Raw genomic sequence first — 18,525 nt, forward strand, 5'->3', positions numbered from 1 at the left:
TTAGTTAAGCACAGTAATCAGGCAGTAATTAATAATTAACTAAATCGTACAGATACCTGGTTTAGTGAGGGTTGTCACATTCTCCCCCCGTTAGAAAAATTTCGTCCCGAAATTTTAAGTTCTGCTTGTAGAAGCAGGGTTCTTAGGAAATAAGTGGGGGTATTTCTCTTTCATTCGGTCCTCACGCTCCCAGGTGAATTCAGGACCATGTCGAGCATTCCAACGAACTTTGACGAGCTTGACACTGCTCCGGCGGGTCTTGTTTACTTTCCAATCCGTGACCTCAACAGGTTCTTCAACGAAATGGAGCGTGTCGTCAACGTGAATTTCGTCGGTGGGAATGGCAACGGTAACTTGTGTTGGACTCCTCTTCAGATTGGATACATGGAATGTATCATGAACCAAATGGAGTTCAGCAGGTAGATCCAACTTGTATGCTACTAACCCGATTCTTTCTAAGATCTTGAACGGTCCAATATACCTCAGATTCAACTTTCCACGCTTCCCAAAGCGTGCCACACCCTTCCAGGGTGATACCTTCAACAAAACCATCTCTCCTACCTCATACTCTAGAGGTTTCCTTTTTAGATCCGCATAGGATTTTTTTCGGTCACGAGCCACACTGATGCGATCTCGGATCTGTGCAATCTTATCTGTGGTTTCCTGAACCATGTCAGGACCAACCAACTGTCTATCACCGGCGTCAGACCAACAAAGCGGTGATCTGCATTTGCGCCCATATAAAGCTTCGAATGGCGCGGCACCAATGCTGGTATGGTAGCTGTTGTTGTAGGAAAACTCAACCAGGGGCAAATGCTTGTCCCAGCTACCGCCTAAATCCATAACACATGCTCTCAGCATGTCCTCCAACGTCTGAATCGTCCGCTCGCTTTGACCGTCGGTCTGCGGGTGAAATGCGATGCTCATATTCAGCTTTGAGCCATAAGCTTCTTGGAAGGATTGCCATGTCCTTGAGACAAACCTCCCATCTCTATCGGAGATGATTGAGAGGGGTACTCCATGGCGCGTAACAATCTCTCTCATGTATATTTCAGCCAGCTTGCTCGTATTATCCTTTTCTCGGATAGGTAAGAAGTGTGCTGACTTCGTTAATCGGTCCACTATCACCCAGATAGTGTCACGGCCTCTTGGCGCTCTTGGCAATTTCGTAATAAAATCCATGGAGATTTGTTCCCACTTCCACTTGGGAATTTCTGGTTGTTGCAGAAGTCCCGAAGGCTTCTGGTATTCCGCCTTAACCTTGGCGCATGTTAAACACTTGCTCACATAAATAGCAACATCGCCTTTCATCCTAGGCCACCAATAATAATCTTTAAGATCCTGGTACATCTTATCCGCTCCAGGATGGATAGAGTACCGTGACTTGTGAGCTTCATCGAGAATAACCTTCCTTAGATCACCAAACAGAGGGACCCAAATCCTTTTCTCAAAACATAACGTTCCTTCCTCGTTTGGTACCAATAACTTCTCCATCCCACGGAGATACTCTTCCGCAAGATTTCTTTCCTTGAGAGCTTCTTTCTGCGCGGCACGAATGCGCAGAGGAAAATCGGTTCGAATAACCATCTCCAAAGCCCTAACCCTTATGGGCTTGATCCTTTCCTTTCGACTTAGGGCATTGGCGACCACATTCGCCTTCCCTGGATGATTCTTTATCTCACAGTCGTAGTCGTTCAACAACTCGACCCATCGCCTTTGCCTCATATTCAGCTCCTTCTGGTTGAATATGTGTTGGAGGCTCTTGTGATCTGTGAAGATCGTACATTTCGTACCATAAAGGTAGTGCCTCCAGATCTTTAAGGCAAAAACCACTACGCTTAGTTCCAAATCATGTGTGGTATAGTTATTTTCATGTACCTTCAGCTGGCGTGACGCGTAGGCAATAACCTTTTGACATTGCATCAACACACAACCCAATCCTTGACGCGATGCGTCGCAGTATACCACAAAATCATCTGTACCCTCTGGTAGGGCTAAGATTGGCGCGTTGCAAAGCTTATCTTTCAATATCTGAAATGCTTCTTCCTGTTTGATTCCCCAATCAAACTTCTTGTCCTTCTGAGTGAGGAGCGTCAATGGTTGAGCGATCTTTGAAAAGTTCTCGATGAGCCTTCGGTAATAGCCAGCCAAACCCAAGAATTGCCGAATCTCAGTTGGCGTCTTTGGCGTTTCCCAATCCTTGATCGCCTCGATCTTGGTTGGATCCACGTGGATTCCATCTCCATTTACCACGTGCCCAAGGAATTGCACTTCTCGTAGCCAAAACTCGCACTTAGAGAATTTGGCGTACAATTGTTCTTTCTTTAGCAGCTCAAGAATGGCTCTTAAATGCTGCTCGTGCTCAGCCTTCGTCTTTGAATAAATCAAAATATCATCGTTGAATACAATTACGAACTTATCCAAATACGGCTTACAAACTCGATTCATTGGATTCATGAATATTGCAGGTGCGTTTGTCAACCCAAACGGCATAACCAGAAACTCGTAGTGCCCATAACGAGTTCTGAAAGCTGTCTTTGGGATACTCTCCCCTTGTATCCTTAACTGAGGGTATCCAGATCGCAAGTCGATCTTTGAGTAAAAGCTTGAACCTTGCAGTTGATCAAGCAGATCATCAATTCTTGGCAGAGGGTATCTATTCTTGATTGTCAGCTTGTTCAGCTCCCGGTAGATGATGTTTATTTGAAAATCATCATCCTTCTTTTTGACGAGTAGTAATGGGGTTACCCCAAAAGGGAATTTTGGTCTGTTATCTTCCTTCTCTATCCATTGCTAAAACTTCTCTGTCAATCCTTGCATCTCCGAAAATGTAAGTCGCTACGATGCATTGACTACGGGTGCAGTGCCTGGAATTAAATTGACGCGGGATTCGACTAATCGTTGAGGAGACGATTCCGGCAAGTCTTCGAAGAAGACTTCGGGGTATTCTCCAATCACAGGGATATCTTCGGGTTTTGGTTCTTCGGCTTCTTTTTCCACGACATGAGCCAAGAATGCGACACATCCTTTGTGCGAAAATTTTTGTGTCTTCTTTGCCTGATAATCCGTAGGGGCGTATCCTGCTCCATGAATCACGATCATTTCTCTGTTCGTCGTCAGGGTGCGGATGACAATCTCTGCTGGGTTGTTCGACAACCAGTCCACCCCAATTATCACATCGAAGCTTCCATTAGGCTTGTTCTATCGAGAACTGGGTATCTAGGTTACTTACTACTAAAACAACTATATTTTCTGAAGCTAAAATTTGACAATACTGTCAAACAGAGCGTAACATTGACTATTATGAGACGTACCGATATCCACGCTTGGATTCTATCCCCGCTGTTGAGCTTTCATCCACGTGCCTGAGTGTTCTTAGGGCAATACTTCCTGAAATGCCCCACATCACCGCAATTAAAACATGCTTGGCCACAGCCTTGATCGTCACCATCCCTGCCTTGATAGTTGTCGTCGTCGTTATTTCCTCCGCGATTTCCGTTACCATCTTGACCTCTATTTCCATGTTAGTACCTTGCCGACACGTTTCCTTGACATGTCCCACCTTGCCACAGTTACCACATTTTCCATATCTACACCGCCCGTTATGGTGACGTCGACAGTTGTCGCACTTTGGTAGGATACCCGTGTACTCTTTTCTCTTTTTGGCCTTGTCGTCACTACTCGACTGGGTACCCTGTTTGAAATTCGCCAACTTCCTCTTGTTGTCCCCAGATGACTCTACATGAGTCTCCTTCTTCTCCTCAGAGGCTGAAAATTTGTTCATCCTGATTGCCTCTTCCGTTAGGGCTACACTTAGATTGATGGCCTCAGAGATTGTTGCAGGCTTTGATGCCGTTACCATGCTCATGATTTGGGGTGCCAATCCCCAAATGAAACGCTCAATCCTTTTAAACTCCGGATCTACCATGTAAGGAACGATACGCGATAGAACCTTGAACTTCTCCACATACTCAGCTATTTTTTGACCTTCCATCTTCAAGTTCCAGAACTCGGTTTCTACCTTCTGGCTTTCTGTTCTCGAACAGTACTTTTTATGCATTAGCTTTTTCAGCTCGTCCCACGATAGAGCATACGCAGCAGCCTCGCCCATTGTCTGAACCTGAAGTTTCCACCATGACAGAGCCCCATCTCGGAATAGCCCGAAAATGTACGTGACCTGATCTCTTGGGGCGCATTTGCTCGCACGCAAAACAGTGTCCGTCTTCTCAATCCAGCGTACGAAGGCTACGGCACCCCTAGTGCCGTCAAAATGTAAGGGCTGGCAGCCTAAGAACTGCTTGTAGGTGCAGCCGTTGGGTGGGTTATTTCCTGAGGTACCTCCGTTGCGCTCGAAGTGATGGGCCTCGTATTGTGCGATGACTGCAGCAATGATTCCCTGAAGTTCCGCCTCGTTGGTGGGTATGCGTACATCCCGTCTTGGAGGCATCTTCTAAATGATGATCGTATGGGTCAGGTCATAGTAAGTAAAGTGTACGTGAGTATACAACAATATCAACACATAACATCCCATGTTATAAACAAATCAATCACATAACATCTCATGTTATAGAACATAAACAATAGATTACTGCGATTGCATTGCCACGAATCGAGACCAGAATGTAAGGTTTACAGGTACCCAACTGTATCATACAACATCAATGACTTAGTAGGTGGCGACCCTAGGCAAGTCGTGCGATCGCTGGACAGGTTCAGGAATCTCTGGTTCGTCCATTTTCAAATTCCAGGACTTCATCTCAAACTTCTGTTATTCCAATCTTAGAACCATATTTCTCCTTAATCATTTCCTTGAGCTCGTCCCAGCTCAGTGCATAAGCAGCATCTGTACCAAGGGTCTGAATCTGAAGATCCTATCATGAAAGTGTGCCATCTAGAAATGACCCCGAGGTAAAGGTAACACTCTGTTGGGGTGAACAGTTAGTCATTCTTAGAATGGAGTCAATCTTTTCGGACCAACGAACATTTGCAATGGCGCTTACTGTCTCGTCGAAGTTCAAAGGCTTGCAGTTCAGGAACTGCTTATAGGTGCGGCCAGTTTGGGGGGGGGGGGGGGTTATTCCCAGTAGTGCCATCGCTACGCTTTGTGCGGAGTGCTTCATGTCATGCATTTGCCTGTGAGATGCGTTTTTGCCGCTCGGCTTCTATCCTTGGCAACATACTGGTGTTTGTGTCACGCCTGGGTGACATTCTCTTCTGCCGAAATGGCATGAAGTGGGTTAGACAACTTCCCAATTGTCTATGAGATACATAGCACCATAAGCCATCATGTACTCACCTAATTTTACACGTAAATATACTCAATGTATGGGTGGGGAAATAAATTACTGGGCCTTCACATAGGCTTGCCAATTTGGCTTGTTGCTTAAAATAGAATGAACTCGAGGCTTCATCACCTTGGTCATTCGTGTTCGAGTTATTTCCTGCCACATGGGTTTTTATTAGCTTGACCCGCAGAGTCCACCAGGATTTCTGTGCACTACAAGTCGTTATTACGTGGGCCCCCGTAATAATAAATTGTCTTGCACAGTTACCCCAAATTTTCTCTCGTCCAAGCAGATGATCAATCAAGGAGCAACAGCAGGTGCATTGGCATGAACAGGGTCATGCTCTAATGCGGTGTTAGGAGCGACGCCTGGCTCAGGGGCCACGTCTGGCTCCGGATCAACAAACTCCATCTCAAAATCAGCTGGATCAACCATCACAGGGGGTTACAGGATCCTCCAAGGGCTGGCCTAAGCGTATGAACTCAAGGTCATGGTCTGGATCAAAACCAGATGGAAGAACAGGATCACCCTCAATACTGTGATCAAACTCAAAGCTATGTGCGGGAACCGGTGCAGCCGATGATGCCGTATCAGGGTCGGCGTTGTGTGAATGGTGCTGCACTCCCTGTATATGCGAAAATGCGGATGTCAGAAACTCAAATGAGTCTGGGACAGGGGAATGGGCATGAGTTTCCCCTGCAGGAGCGTCCGCAAGCAGTAGGCTAATACCAGCAGCAATAGGGCCTCGCCCTCGAATGGGTCCTCCTCTAGTAGATCGTTATCGTCGTCAGAGGCCACGTCGGGGGCATATCAACAATGGGATATCGGCAAGGGGGCACAGGAGCAGGGATCACCGCGAGTGGCAAATTCCCAACAAGATGGCCATCAGTAGGCTCTGCTACGACTTTAGGCAGCGCAAAGGGCTGAATGTCGTCATTGTCTGTGCCGGTAGTATCGGAAATGTGCACCTCGTGCTTCGATGTACTATGCCGTCTGATGCTATGGTCATGGGATTCGTAGTGTCCATCTTTCTTGTACATGATGAAAGCATGACATTTGTAACATAAACACATATACATATAACAATCAATCACATCCACATATAAACATGTTAGTCAGCAATAAGCAATCAAATAATTCTCCTAGTCCCACTAGCCTCCCAGCCTCCCAGACTGATATTCCTAGTCCCACTAGCCAAATTTCTCCCAGCCTCCAAGGCTGACATTCCTAGTCCCACTAGCCAAATTCCTCCCAGTCTCTAAGACTGCTCTATCATCCACCTCGACCTCCTAGATCGAGCCTCGGCCTCCATGACCGAGCCTCAGCCTTCATGACTGAGCCTACTCTTCCTAGTCTCACTAGCCATCTACCTCGATCTCTAAGATCGAGCCTCGGCCTCCAAGACCGAGCCTCAGCCTCCAAGACTGAGCCTAAAATAATAAAATGTGCTCAACATGTGTTTGTAAAAACGTTTTGGATCTGGACTTAAGTGGTATGCAGTAAAAATGTTTTCGTGAGAGCCCTAGTGATCATAGTCTAGACTCGAGAAAGAATCCTAGTTCGCTATGATCAGGGCTCTGATACCAAGCTGTCACACCCTGGCTTTGCGGAAGCGTGGTTAATTTGGTGTGACTTCTTAATACCATAGCTTAATCATAACAAGCTATATGAATTAAAAACATGCAAGATCATCCATTAAGTTTGAAAAACCAAATACAATACCATTGTTTTAACGGGAATACACCTTAACAACCATAATCTTGTTCAACAAACAAAACATAAACACAGTTTAAGGACTGTGACTTGTCTAGGAAAGAGTCACATTCCCTAAACCCCGGATGACCTCGGAGACTAGTGCAGCGGGAAAACGTGCCATACCGTGCCAGATCCTTTAATTTCCTGAAATACATGTAAGTTGAAAAATCAACAATAATGTTGAGCGAGTTCATGTGCTTAGTATGTGCGCGCGAATAAACCTTTATAACCATTGTAAGTGTGAATATTTTTGTAAACTCTGGTATGAAAGCAAATAAGGAAAACATATCAGTTAATGTGTAACCACATGGTCCAACCTGCGGGCGCATGGGAGGGGATAGGACAAGGTCACCACATGGTCCAACCTGCGGGCGCATGGGTGGTGTTACGACAAGGTCACCACATGGTCCAACCTGCGGGCGCATGGGTGGTGTTACGACAAGGTCACCACATGGTCCAACCTGCGGGCGCATGGGTGGTGTTAAGACGAGGTCACCGCATGGTCCAACCTTAGGGCTCATGGGTGGGATTTGTTATGCTCAAATAGGCCTATCACTTGTATCCCTCGATCGTACTACGAGGACTAATGTTCTTAAGGTTTCACCTACCCAAATCACATAACCTAACAGTTCCTTCCGTAGCTGACCATACCATGTAAGAAATATTCGTAATCATAGTAACATGTATTTCACCCCCGCAGTTTAGAAAACTGAAAACAGTTAAGAGAAAAGGGGGACATGAACTCACAGTCGGTGCGTCTCTACCAAGTACTCCAAATCAGGCAGCTGTGCAACGACCTACATGTGCTAATTCCATTAGACGGACGGCCGTGCCTTAGCTTTATAGTTTAAGTTTTTGGGAAATAGTTAGACAACTATTCCGTATTTACTTTTCGTATATACTTGGTAGTTAATCTCCTTCCCAAGGATGGGGGATTTAATACATGTGCGTTCGAATTACACCATTAAGTCTCACTTAATATATTTATTTCCAATTCCAAAATATAAGTATTTTTCTCAAAAATATTATATTTTCACTTCACATAACACTCCCAAAAATAATACGTTGATAGAATACGTGTTCGTAATTATTTCCGCATAATGCGTAAGTTACGTTTTTATCGTTCGAGTGGTAATAATAATTACCGTTGTAACTTATATGTTTATCGTGGAAGCGTTCGTATTATTTTGGATTCGTCAACGTTTGTAAATATTATTTTTACTCTAAAAATAATATTTGTGTATTTTTCACAAAATAATCATAAACAGTGTTGTGAAAATATATTTACCAAATATATATTTATCGCGTTTAGTTTTGTGAAAATCCCACCTCCGAATATTTGTAAATAAGGTCGTGGCGAAATATATTTTGAAAACATGTCAAAAATAATTCTAACACTTGTACATAATTCTAAGTGTTAGGTTTTAGAAAAATTTCGCCAGAGTTTCCCCTGTAACTGGAGGTGGCCACGCTTTCAAGCGTATCATTTTCTTTTACAAAATCATTTCAACAACTTCTTTATTCAATCAACAATTTCCGACACATCAAACTAGTCGACAAGTATGTAAATTGCATAATCACATGAACTTGTAGTTTTTCCGAAATTATAGTGTAAATCCCATTATATTTTGTGGATCTTTATATAAAGTAGCTTAATCTCGTAAAAACCTCGTTTTTAGAATAAATCCATCTTTACAACTTCCCGTCATCTTTCACAAAGATTGTTATTTTGTCGAAACTTTTCATTTCACAAGTGTTTATACACTTGTGGTTTGTAAAAATCATACTTGTTAGTGTGCTATCCGACTTTTAGAAAACATGATTTTCTTGACGCTTGGTTCTATGAAAATACCATTTCTACATACGTAGATCCGCCCGTTTTAAACACTATTTTACAAGTAAAAATACTTTTACACAAGTTCATGTTTCTCGTGTGGTAGAGTTTCACCTTTTAACCCTTGTACCATTCAAAACAAGCTTATGTCAAGATCCATGATCTTAACCAAACCGGGTTGAATGGTGATCCGAGCTACCACCACATAGATCGGGCCTAAATAATCACAACTTTCAAGTACTACAACTTTTACACAACTTATGTGTTATTAACCAACAATATTCATGTTTTTAGTAGACTTTTGTGCTTCAAAATGTAAGTTTCCGCATTTTAACCGTTACATATCGTATTAACCACCTTAGATTAGTTCGAGTATGAGTTTTAAGTGTTATACCTCTAGCTCGGGGCTAGGGAAGAATCTATGCGAAGAAGAGGTGGATAAAAGCAAAGTAGAGAGGTCCTTCGCCTTCCGTTAGCTCCAAGACTCCTCGTATGTGACCCGTAATACTTGTGTAACCTTGGAATGAGAAGAATCAAACTCGAAAATGGATGGGGTGTCCAAGGGGGTCTCGGCCGAGAATTGTAGAGAGGAGAGGGAGGTGTGTTGGGTGGTGTGATATGGTGAATAATCTCTTGTGCTTAAGTGTAGTTTTATAGGCAAAATGAGATTAGAGTCCAAAGGGTAATATGTTCTCTTGATATGAGACAAGAGTTAATAAAATAATGAAATTTGTACAGGTCTAGTCCCATGGTAACCGAATCGGCCCAAGGGGGGGGGGGTAAGCTAGTTCGATTCCAACTAGAGGTTAAGTATTAGTTAGGTTAAACCAAGTTAGATTTAGGGGTTAACTTGGTTAGTGGTGTGATGTGCTCTAATGCGGGTGTTAGGGTATTCAGGGACCCTAACTGGCTCAGAAAAAGATAAACAGTGTTATTGGTAATATTTTCATGTCCCGGGTAAAGTCCGGTTGTTCGGTTGGATAGTAATCCGTTAAAGCGCTTAACAAAGCTTTTAAGTGTCGTAAATAACATTTTTAGTGACACAACTTATTCCCCGAAGTGTCAGGAATATTTCCTCATGTTTTGGCACTTTATTAGTTAGCCAGAAGCTGATATGTTAATTAAAGTGCTGTGCTTTGTGCTTAGAGTACGTTTTAGGCACATCCAGTCATTATATCTTATTCCTAGAGACGCAGTTCTACAACCCTTGTATCCCTACACTCACTATGGGTGTAGTAAAAATATTTCTGGCTCATACAGGCCTTAGAGGCAATATCTGCCTGATGCTGGCTTTATCAGCATGTTCAATAGGTTATCCGTTCATGGTGCTACTGTGCTTTTGTGCATCACGTTTGTCACTAAGGTTCAGCATGTAAAATAATGTAGTGACGGTATGTAGAGTATGATGCAGATATGTTCAAGTAATAAAATCAAGTAGTAGTTCATCAGAAATTTCAGTTAAGCACAATAATCAGGCAGTAATTAATAATTAACTAAATCGTACGGATACCTGGTTTAGTGAGGGTTGTCACAGTACTTGAGTCGGATGGTTATCTGGTCGGATTGCCATCCGACCGGTGAACTTTAATAGCAAAAGTCAACATATTCAAACACTTAATGAAATGGATATGATGGAATCTTGAGTCGGATGATCATCCGGTCGGTCAACATCAAGAATAATAGTAACAACAACAGTTAGCATTTTTACGACTTTTCGACCACAAATATCAAGATTTCTCACAAATTTCTTCGAATTAAGTTCTGAAAATTTGTAGGCTTGTAGATCAAGTATTTTCGCACATAATGTCCAAAAATTAGCCGATTTTATCCGTAAAAACCTGTTTAATTTTGCAATTTTCAGTTAAAAACGTGAATGAGATGAAAAATGAAGAAATTTGACAGATCTGAATGAAATAAGGATATGATACTGATGAAATCTCGTGCGAAATCGTGTGATAGATCCGTGCAATCGAGCTCCTGCTCTGATACCACTTGTTAGGACCGGTTTTGACTCCGAAACGATTGCGAAACGAACGTGTGACGTGCGGAATCCGTACACGAACGTGACCGAACACATGAGACGTAATATAATCTGTGATTCTATTGAAACGTATGAAAACGTACAGCACCTGAATCACGTGGAGCACTTTCTCTCTCTAGCTTTTCTCTCTAACACTAGAGCTTTCCAAGTCTCCAAAAGAGCTAAAGTCTCTAAAAGTCTCTAACTCTAACCCTAAGAGTTCTATTTATAGGCAAAGGATATAAGGAGACTCTCCTTATTTACAATAATGCCACCTTTTCTATCTAATATTACAATGTAAGGCTAGTTTTCTTTAGTTTCAACTACGGTTTGAATTGACGGAGGCGATAGACATAAATGCACCAACACTTGTTCACAGTAAATCACCTGAAACATGTTTAAAAAGATTTTATCAGCGGGAAATATTGGCGAGTCACTCAATTGTATACAAAAGACACCTTGCTATAATTTACAGCATTAAGAGTTTTTACATTTGCTCCTATCTTATAATTAGCTGGTCCAGTTGTCATTCGACTGGATCTATGACTGTGGTCATATCACTATTGGGTCCTGTCACCCAATAGTAACGTATATCATGATTTAGGCACGCCCACCTAATATCTGATACTACAGCAGTAATGTGCACAATACCCCACTTACTGCTAGTAATTAAAGATTTGCAAAGACTTAATCACCGTAAAATATAACTAAAAATATTTTGAGATTTCAGGAAACAGTTTGATCAAATGAGAACGACTCACATTGCAAGCTTAGACGTACAGAGTCTGCCTACTGATTAAGCCTCGTAACCTAATTAAATAATGCAAATGAAACTAGGTTAGTAACTTAATACAACATTTACGATAACTCACGAGATCGAAACCCTCACGACGAATGACAAAGTATAGCCCAAGATTCGGGCGGCACTTAAACATCCATTGGATCGGTTTTAATCGATCGGACATTGTATCATATCAGTGATCGAGTTATTACCCTGTTATCGTAGCAGCATCTCGACACTTAAATTGAAATTTTGAACAGAAAGTAAGCTGTTTGAGTGAAATATTTCGAGCAAACTGAACTGGCCATGCAATGTCGAATTTATAGCTGAAAATTAGGCCTCTCGCGGCCCGCGTAAGACTGAAGGGGAATCCTTCGCGGCCCGCGAGGGCCACCCTAGCTACTACGGCTAGGGCTGCCGTGTCACGCCCTAGACCTGCCATGTGTGCGACACGTGGCCTTGATCGTTATCCAGAGATCTTCAGAGCTGTCGTGCCCCGCGAAGACCTTCGCTTAGTCTTTCGCGACCCGCAGAATACCAGAAGCCATCAAGATTACTCTAACAACCCGAGATCTCGACATGGAAATGGGAGCAAATTTCCATGGATTTCGTCACTTGCTTACCTAGATCCCAGCGAGGAAACGACACCATCTGGGTGATCGTTGATCGACTGACTAAGTCTGCACACTTTCTGGCAATTAAGGAAACTGATAAGTTTTCTACACTCGCAGACATCTACTTGAAGGAAGTAGTTGCTTGGCACGGAGTGCCAACTTCCATCATTTCTGATCGTGAACCACGCTTTGCATCTGATTTGTGGCAGGCGATGCAAAAATCCTTTGGCTGACGTCTAGAAATGAGCACAGCGTATCACCCTCAGACGGATGGGCAGACTGAACGCACCATCCAGACCCTAGAAGACATGCTTCGAGCGTGTGTTATCAATTTTGGTAACGGCTGGGAATGACACCTACCTTTAGTAGAGTTCTCATACAACAATAGTTACCACACCAGCATCAAAGCTACTCCATTTGAGGCTTTGTACGGGCGGAAATTCCGATCACCTCTATGTTGGGTAGAAGTTGGCGATAGCCAAATCACTGGCCCAGAACTCGTTATTGACACAACGGAAAAAATTGCCCAAATCAGACAACGAATGGAGGCAGCTCGTGACCGTCGGAAAAGCTACGCTGATAAGCGTAGGAAACCTCTCGAGTTCCATGTTGGGGATCGAGTGCTACTCAAAGTCTCACCATGGTTCGCTTTGGCAAACGAAGCAAGCTTAATCTGCGTTATGGCAGACCCTTCGAAATCACTAAGAAAATCGGCAAGGTGGTGTACAGACGGAATTTGCCCGAAGAACTCAGTGGTGTTTACAATGTCTTTCACGTGTCGAATCTGAAGAAGTTTCTGTCAGATAAGACCCTCATTGTTCCTTTCAAGGAACTCACTATCGACGACCAGTTGCGCTTCGTCGAGGAACCAGTGGAAATTATGGATCAGGAAATCAAGACTCTTAAACGAACCAAGATACCTATTGTTCGAGTTCGTCAGAACTCCCGTCGGGGCCCAGAGTTTACCTGGGGAACGAGAAGACCAAATGAAACACAAGTATCCCAAGTTGTTTAAGAGAGGCGAGTCCAGTACTGAAGCCACTTCGGAATTTTGGGACGAAATTCCAAACCAACGGGGGGATGATGTGATACCCCAGGAAAACACACAACACAACTAGCTTCCTCAGTGACTATGTGCTAAATTTCGGGACGAAATTTCATTCAACTCGGGGATGATGTGACAACCCATGCTCATGAGATTAGCATCGTTCGCTTCACTTTTCTTTTAAATCATTTTATATTACACATTACTTTTCTATGAAACTAAATTCTACACACTTATCCAATCTATTGTGTTGAACCAACCCGAACCGTATGAACCAAAGCATATATCGCGTGTTGATTCAACCCACTCGCATAGTTTGGAACTTACGAGACCCGAACCATAGCATGTATATTAATTATATACATCTATATTAGTTGGTTAATTATATTTTCTCTTTATTAGTTGATTATGTGTTAAAAAAAAGTCATCTATGTCATTAATTTGTTTGTATACAATAGTTCTACCAATATAAAAGTATATAGATCATCATCTGAATCTGTAACACCCCGAAATCATTTTAATACGAGAATAAGTAAAAATGAATAAAACTTAACTTAGATGGTGAATTATGATAAATGATAAGTTAAATTATGGGAAGTGCTTAAATTAAACACTTAACAATCTTGGAGGGGGGTAATGTGAAAAGTTATAATTAGTTAGGGATTAATAAGGCTCAAACCAAAAACACACACACTGGTGCGTGTTTTGGATCGATCAGAGCAGGAGAAACAAGGATTTACCCTTGTTCTTGCAAGATTCATCAATTAACAAGGAAATTCAATGTTAATCGGTTACATGTCATCAAATTTTCGATTAACCTAATACACTCAATAAAGGGGAAAGTTCAATTTGGTGTTCTTGATGAATTGAAGGAATTGGGTTTCACCCAAATCATGAAATTATGGAAAACCTTGTGTAATTGAGTCAAACCCCGATATTTCCACGTATTACCGGTGGGCCCGGTGGGGAGTACCGTGACGTAGTTGATATCATTACAGTTAAACAACACAAATTATAAATGCATAGCGGAAGCAAAAGATAGATTCATTTCAACCAAATAAATTGTAATATTAAGTATCACAAGATAGTTGAAAATGATCCACAGGCGGATCAAATAAAAAGAAACTTTGTTCAACAGACTTTAACATCTAGAGCTTGCGAGACTTGAACTGATGCCTGGAGTAGCCAGCCTATTACGTATAGTACCTGCACTTAGCCTTTTTGGAAAATACGTCAGTTTACACTGGTAAATACAATTTAACTGACTCATTTAGAAAATATTTTAAAAAAAAATTGATTTGAGTGCGCATGGCACAAAACTTTTTATAACTTGGGATAATTATTTGTATATAATACTTGTAAAAGAATTACATATTTCTTATACATTCAGTAGCCCGGCCTGTATACCGGGTTAAAGATTAATAGACACACCACAGGTATAGTGCCCACAAGGTTGATTCCTCTAAGTGGATTACCAGTTTTTACATAGGCACTGTCAGGTGTACGCCTACACCCCGTGCTTAGGTCGTGGCCATTTCATGAATGATGCCAAGGATATCCGGGACATGGTCATTAACCCCCAAAGGTTTTAAGCAAACAAAACAATTTAAACGTGACATCTCAATGCATTAACCTTATTATGACTAATGATTCAATGCCCGACCAAGCGGTATTTTTATATACCGTACCCAAGCCCGTATAGGGAAAATAAGTTAAAAGTATTTACCTGAGCTAAATATAAATTCAATCCCAGCCGTATATCAAATCAGCAAGTACAGATAGCTTTTACTGGGCTCCTAAATCTGGAACGAAGGTTTTTGATAACCTATTAGATTCCTAACGGGTTTTAATTAAGCCTAGACTTAGACCGGTTAGTTATCAAAAGGAAGGTATGGTTCAAACGCATGATAAAGCGAATACCGATTTAGAATGTGGTTTTGACCCGACAAGCTTGTATGCTTGTTTAATATGGGTAACTTAAACACATTCTGGATTTTGAGATGAAATGATATGGTTTGACCCGTCTCGGCTATTTTATACAAACTACTTACATAAGCCGATCCGAACGCGAAACTGCGTAACGGTTAACCAAATGAGTCATATACAAGTTTCCTAAGTTAATATGACTTAAATATGTTGTGACATCAGTAAGATATCTTCTATTATGCCCAAAACGGATTTAAACTCAAATTATGCCCTGCAAGGGCATTTTGGTCAATTAAAAGAGTTAAAATATAATTCTGAGTTTCGGGTCTAATGTATTCAGTAAAAATATTTAATTTACTAAGTTACATCAGTAGGGTATAACCTATATGTGAAATTTATCATTTCTAACCATACTATGCACCGAAAGGGCATTTTGGTAATTTCACCTAAGGTTTAAAGGTCAAATCTGGAAATCTGAGTTTAAAACTTTTTCTTACTGCTATAGTATAAAAATTTACTTAAAACATCAGTAGGTATCAAGTCTTATACATCTAAAATGGTTTTAATACATACTATGCGCTTAAAACGCGTAAAAAGGCAATTTTAAGCGATTTTCGGGTTTTATATGAAAAGCTGATATTTTTATTATTTCAGAAGGCTTAAAATATTCTATTTATCATATTGGATCAGTAGAAAAAGGTTTGGTATCAAAAGGATTGGTAAAACTCATTTTATAGTCTAAAAGGGCAAAACCGACAATTACCGGATCAAGCTTAGAACTCTATGTTATGCTTAGCCTAAAAATAAATAAAAATCTCCAAAAATTCCAAAATATTATTTTATATCAGTGGGTAAAAAGTTTGGTATCAAAAATCGGGTTTAGATAGGCTATACGCTAATTACGCCGTTTAATTACTAAAAAGCTTTCTAATTACGCTAATGAGCATAATTCTTAATCTAGACCTCAAACTGATGTCAAATTTTAGGTACAAGTTTATAAATCAGTAACTAAGGTTTCTACTCTTTTAAATTTTCAAAAATCATGTTTTAAGGTCATATGGGCATAATAGTCAACATTTAGGCATTTAACGGAAATATGTATATGAACTGGATAACTAATGAACCAAGTTGTATAATCACAGAGGGTTATACTTATATGAAACCTGGTCCTGATAAGGCTCTAAGACATTACTAAACTATGCTCTAAAGGGTCAGAACTGAAAGTCAAAGCAAAAGTCTACTTTTGCGACTTTCGGTTCTGAACCGAGCTTAAACTGAAAATTGTCGAGTTGAACATGTTTAGACATGTTCTTACATCAATTACCAAGTTATATTAATGAAAAAATATGTTGCATAGCTTCTACATTGCTAATTATGCCTTAATTTGAAAATAAGCTTTCTGTTGACTTTTTAGGATTAACTTTGACCCGACAATTGACCTAGTAAGAATGGGAATCAGAGGGTGTCCTTTTAAGGGTTTATTGCCCACATAATTACCAACTCATAGGTACTTTCAATTTGAAATTTGACTGGAAAATTTAAGATTAATGACGAAGTCAAATCTTAATTACGACGGTTTGACTTTAGGCTAATTAACTAAGCAAAACTTAATCAAGGAAGGTTAATGACACTTACCAAGGTCCTAAGCACGACTAATGATCACTAGGAAGAGGTCTTGAGCTCCAGAAATCTTCAGAATTGAAGTTGTGAGAGTTTTAAAGTGGGTGTCAAAATGTTGCAACAAGCATGCTCTTATATAGGACCTTAGAACTCACAAGATCAATCCACCAAAGCCTATATATGTTCCTTGATCATTTACAAGTGTCCCTATGCTTGAAAAACCATCAAACAAGTCCCTAGAATTGAATACAAAGTTTCTAAGGCGGTGCAACCTACCGAAACTCGCATCTGTGCATGAATCTGTCCAGCTCAGGCCGTCGCGTAGCGCGATGGCAGAAGGGGGAGGTGGTGGCACTACGCCAGCAAGTGGCTTACCAGTCAAACAAGTTTCAAATAATTGCATTTCACCCCCTGGACCTTCTAAACATGGTTTTCATTTCATTTCTTGCATTTTCACCCCCTTAACTTGACTTTTAAGGGCCCCATGACATAACCAAACATTGTTAAGTCCTTGGTTAACTTTGTGATCACCCGTAAGGCCTTAAATTTCAACGTTGATGCTTTTAACCCCTCGTATACGAATATTATCATAACTTTCTCATACTTTATCGAAACCTTGTGAAATTTTTATCACTTATTCTCGTGAGCATAATTTATCGTTACAAAGCTTCGGGTTTGCTAAAAGGTCACTCAGAGGTATACTTTAAACATGTTGACACATTTAACCCCTGTAGTTTGTAATTTCTCACTTTCTTCCACAATTAGCTTCGTATGATCCATGATTTATTCGTTTAAGGGTATAAACATCATGTAGGGATATTGTGAAGTATATTTATCCATTGTTGACACTTTGAACCCTTTTATTCACATACTTTCTCTGTTTGTCAACTTTAGTCCTTCATAAGTAATCTTTTACACGTTTAAAGCTCATGACACGTGTCGATACATTATTGGACATGAATTTTCGAGGTGTTACATCCTCACCCCCTTAAAAGAAATCTCGACCTCGAGATTTGCTAAAATGCTGGACGTACTTTTTGTCGCATAATGGACTTAACTTCTATAGCATATCTGGAGCCTCTCCAAGCTCCCAAGTTGACCTCTATAATAGGTATATATATCCTTTTTGGAGCTTCTTAACCTGTCGATCCTCCATCGATACAGGTTTCTTATCATATCATAAATTTGCATATCATTATGCGTTAATGCCTCTCGATTTATTGGTGAAACATATCCTTAAATCATTAGTGTGTAAGGCACTGTGAGCTCCGCCAATCTCTTTAAGTAGGTTTTAACTTATAAGCTATTTGATCTTGATACATTCGGTTCCCTCGAATGATTCTATATATTTAGAGCTTAACTAGCCTGATAATTAACAAATCGGCACACCTTTCCAAGGTGATATCTTTTGTTGAACCTTATTCCTTAACAAGAACTTAGGAAGGTTGCTACATTCATTAATTCTTGATTTTCTGCCGAATACTGGCAACTTACAGATGATTATGGATTTGTTCGATCTTATTCGTTATTTCCAAGGCAACTTTCAGATCCTGATAATTGGACTTACTAATCTTTTGTCTAACAATAGATGTTTAACATTCCATCTATGCAAGGTCTCCAAAGGAGCAGCCTTGATACTTATATA

The sequence above is a fragment of the Helianthus annuus genome, chromosome 2, assembly GCF_002127325.2.
Source record: "Helianthus annuus cultivar XRQ/B chromosome 2, HanXRQr2.0-SUNRISE, whole genome shotgun sequence".
Lineage (NCBI taxonomy): Eukaryota > Viridiplantae > Streptophyta > Magnoliopsida > Asterales > Asteraceae > Helianthus > Helianthus annuus.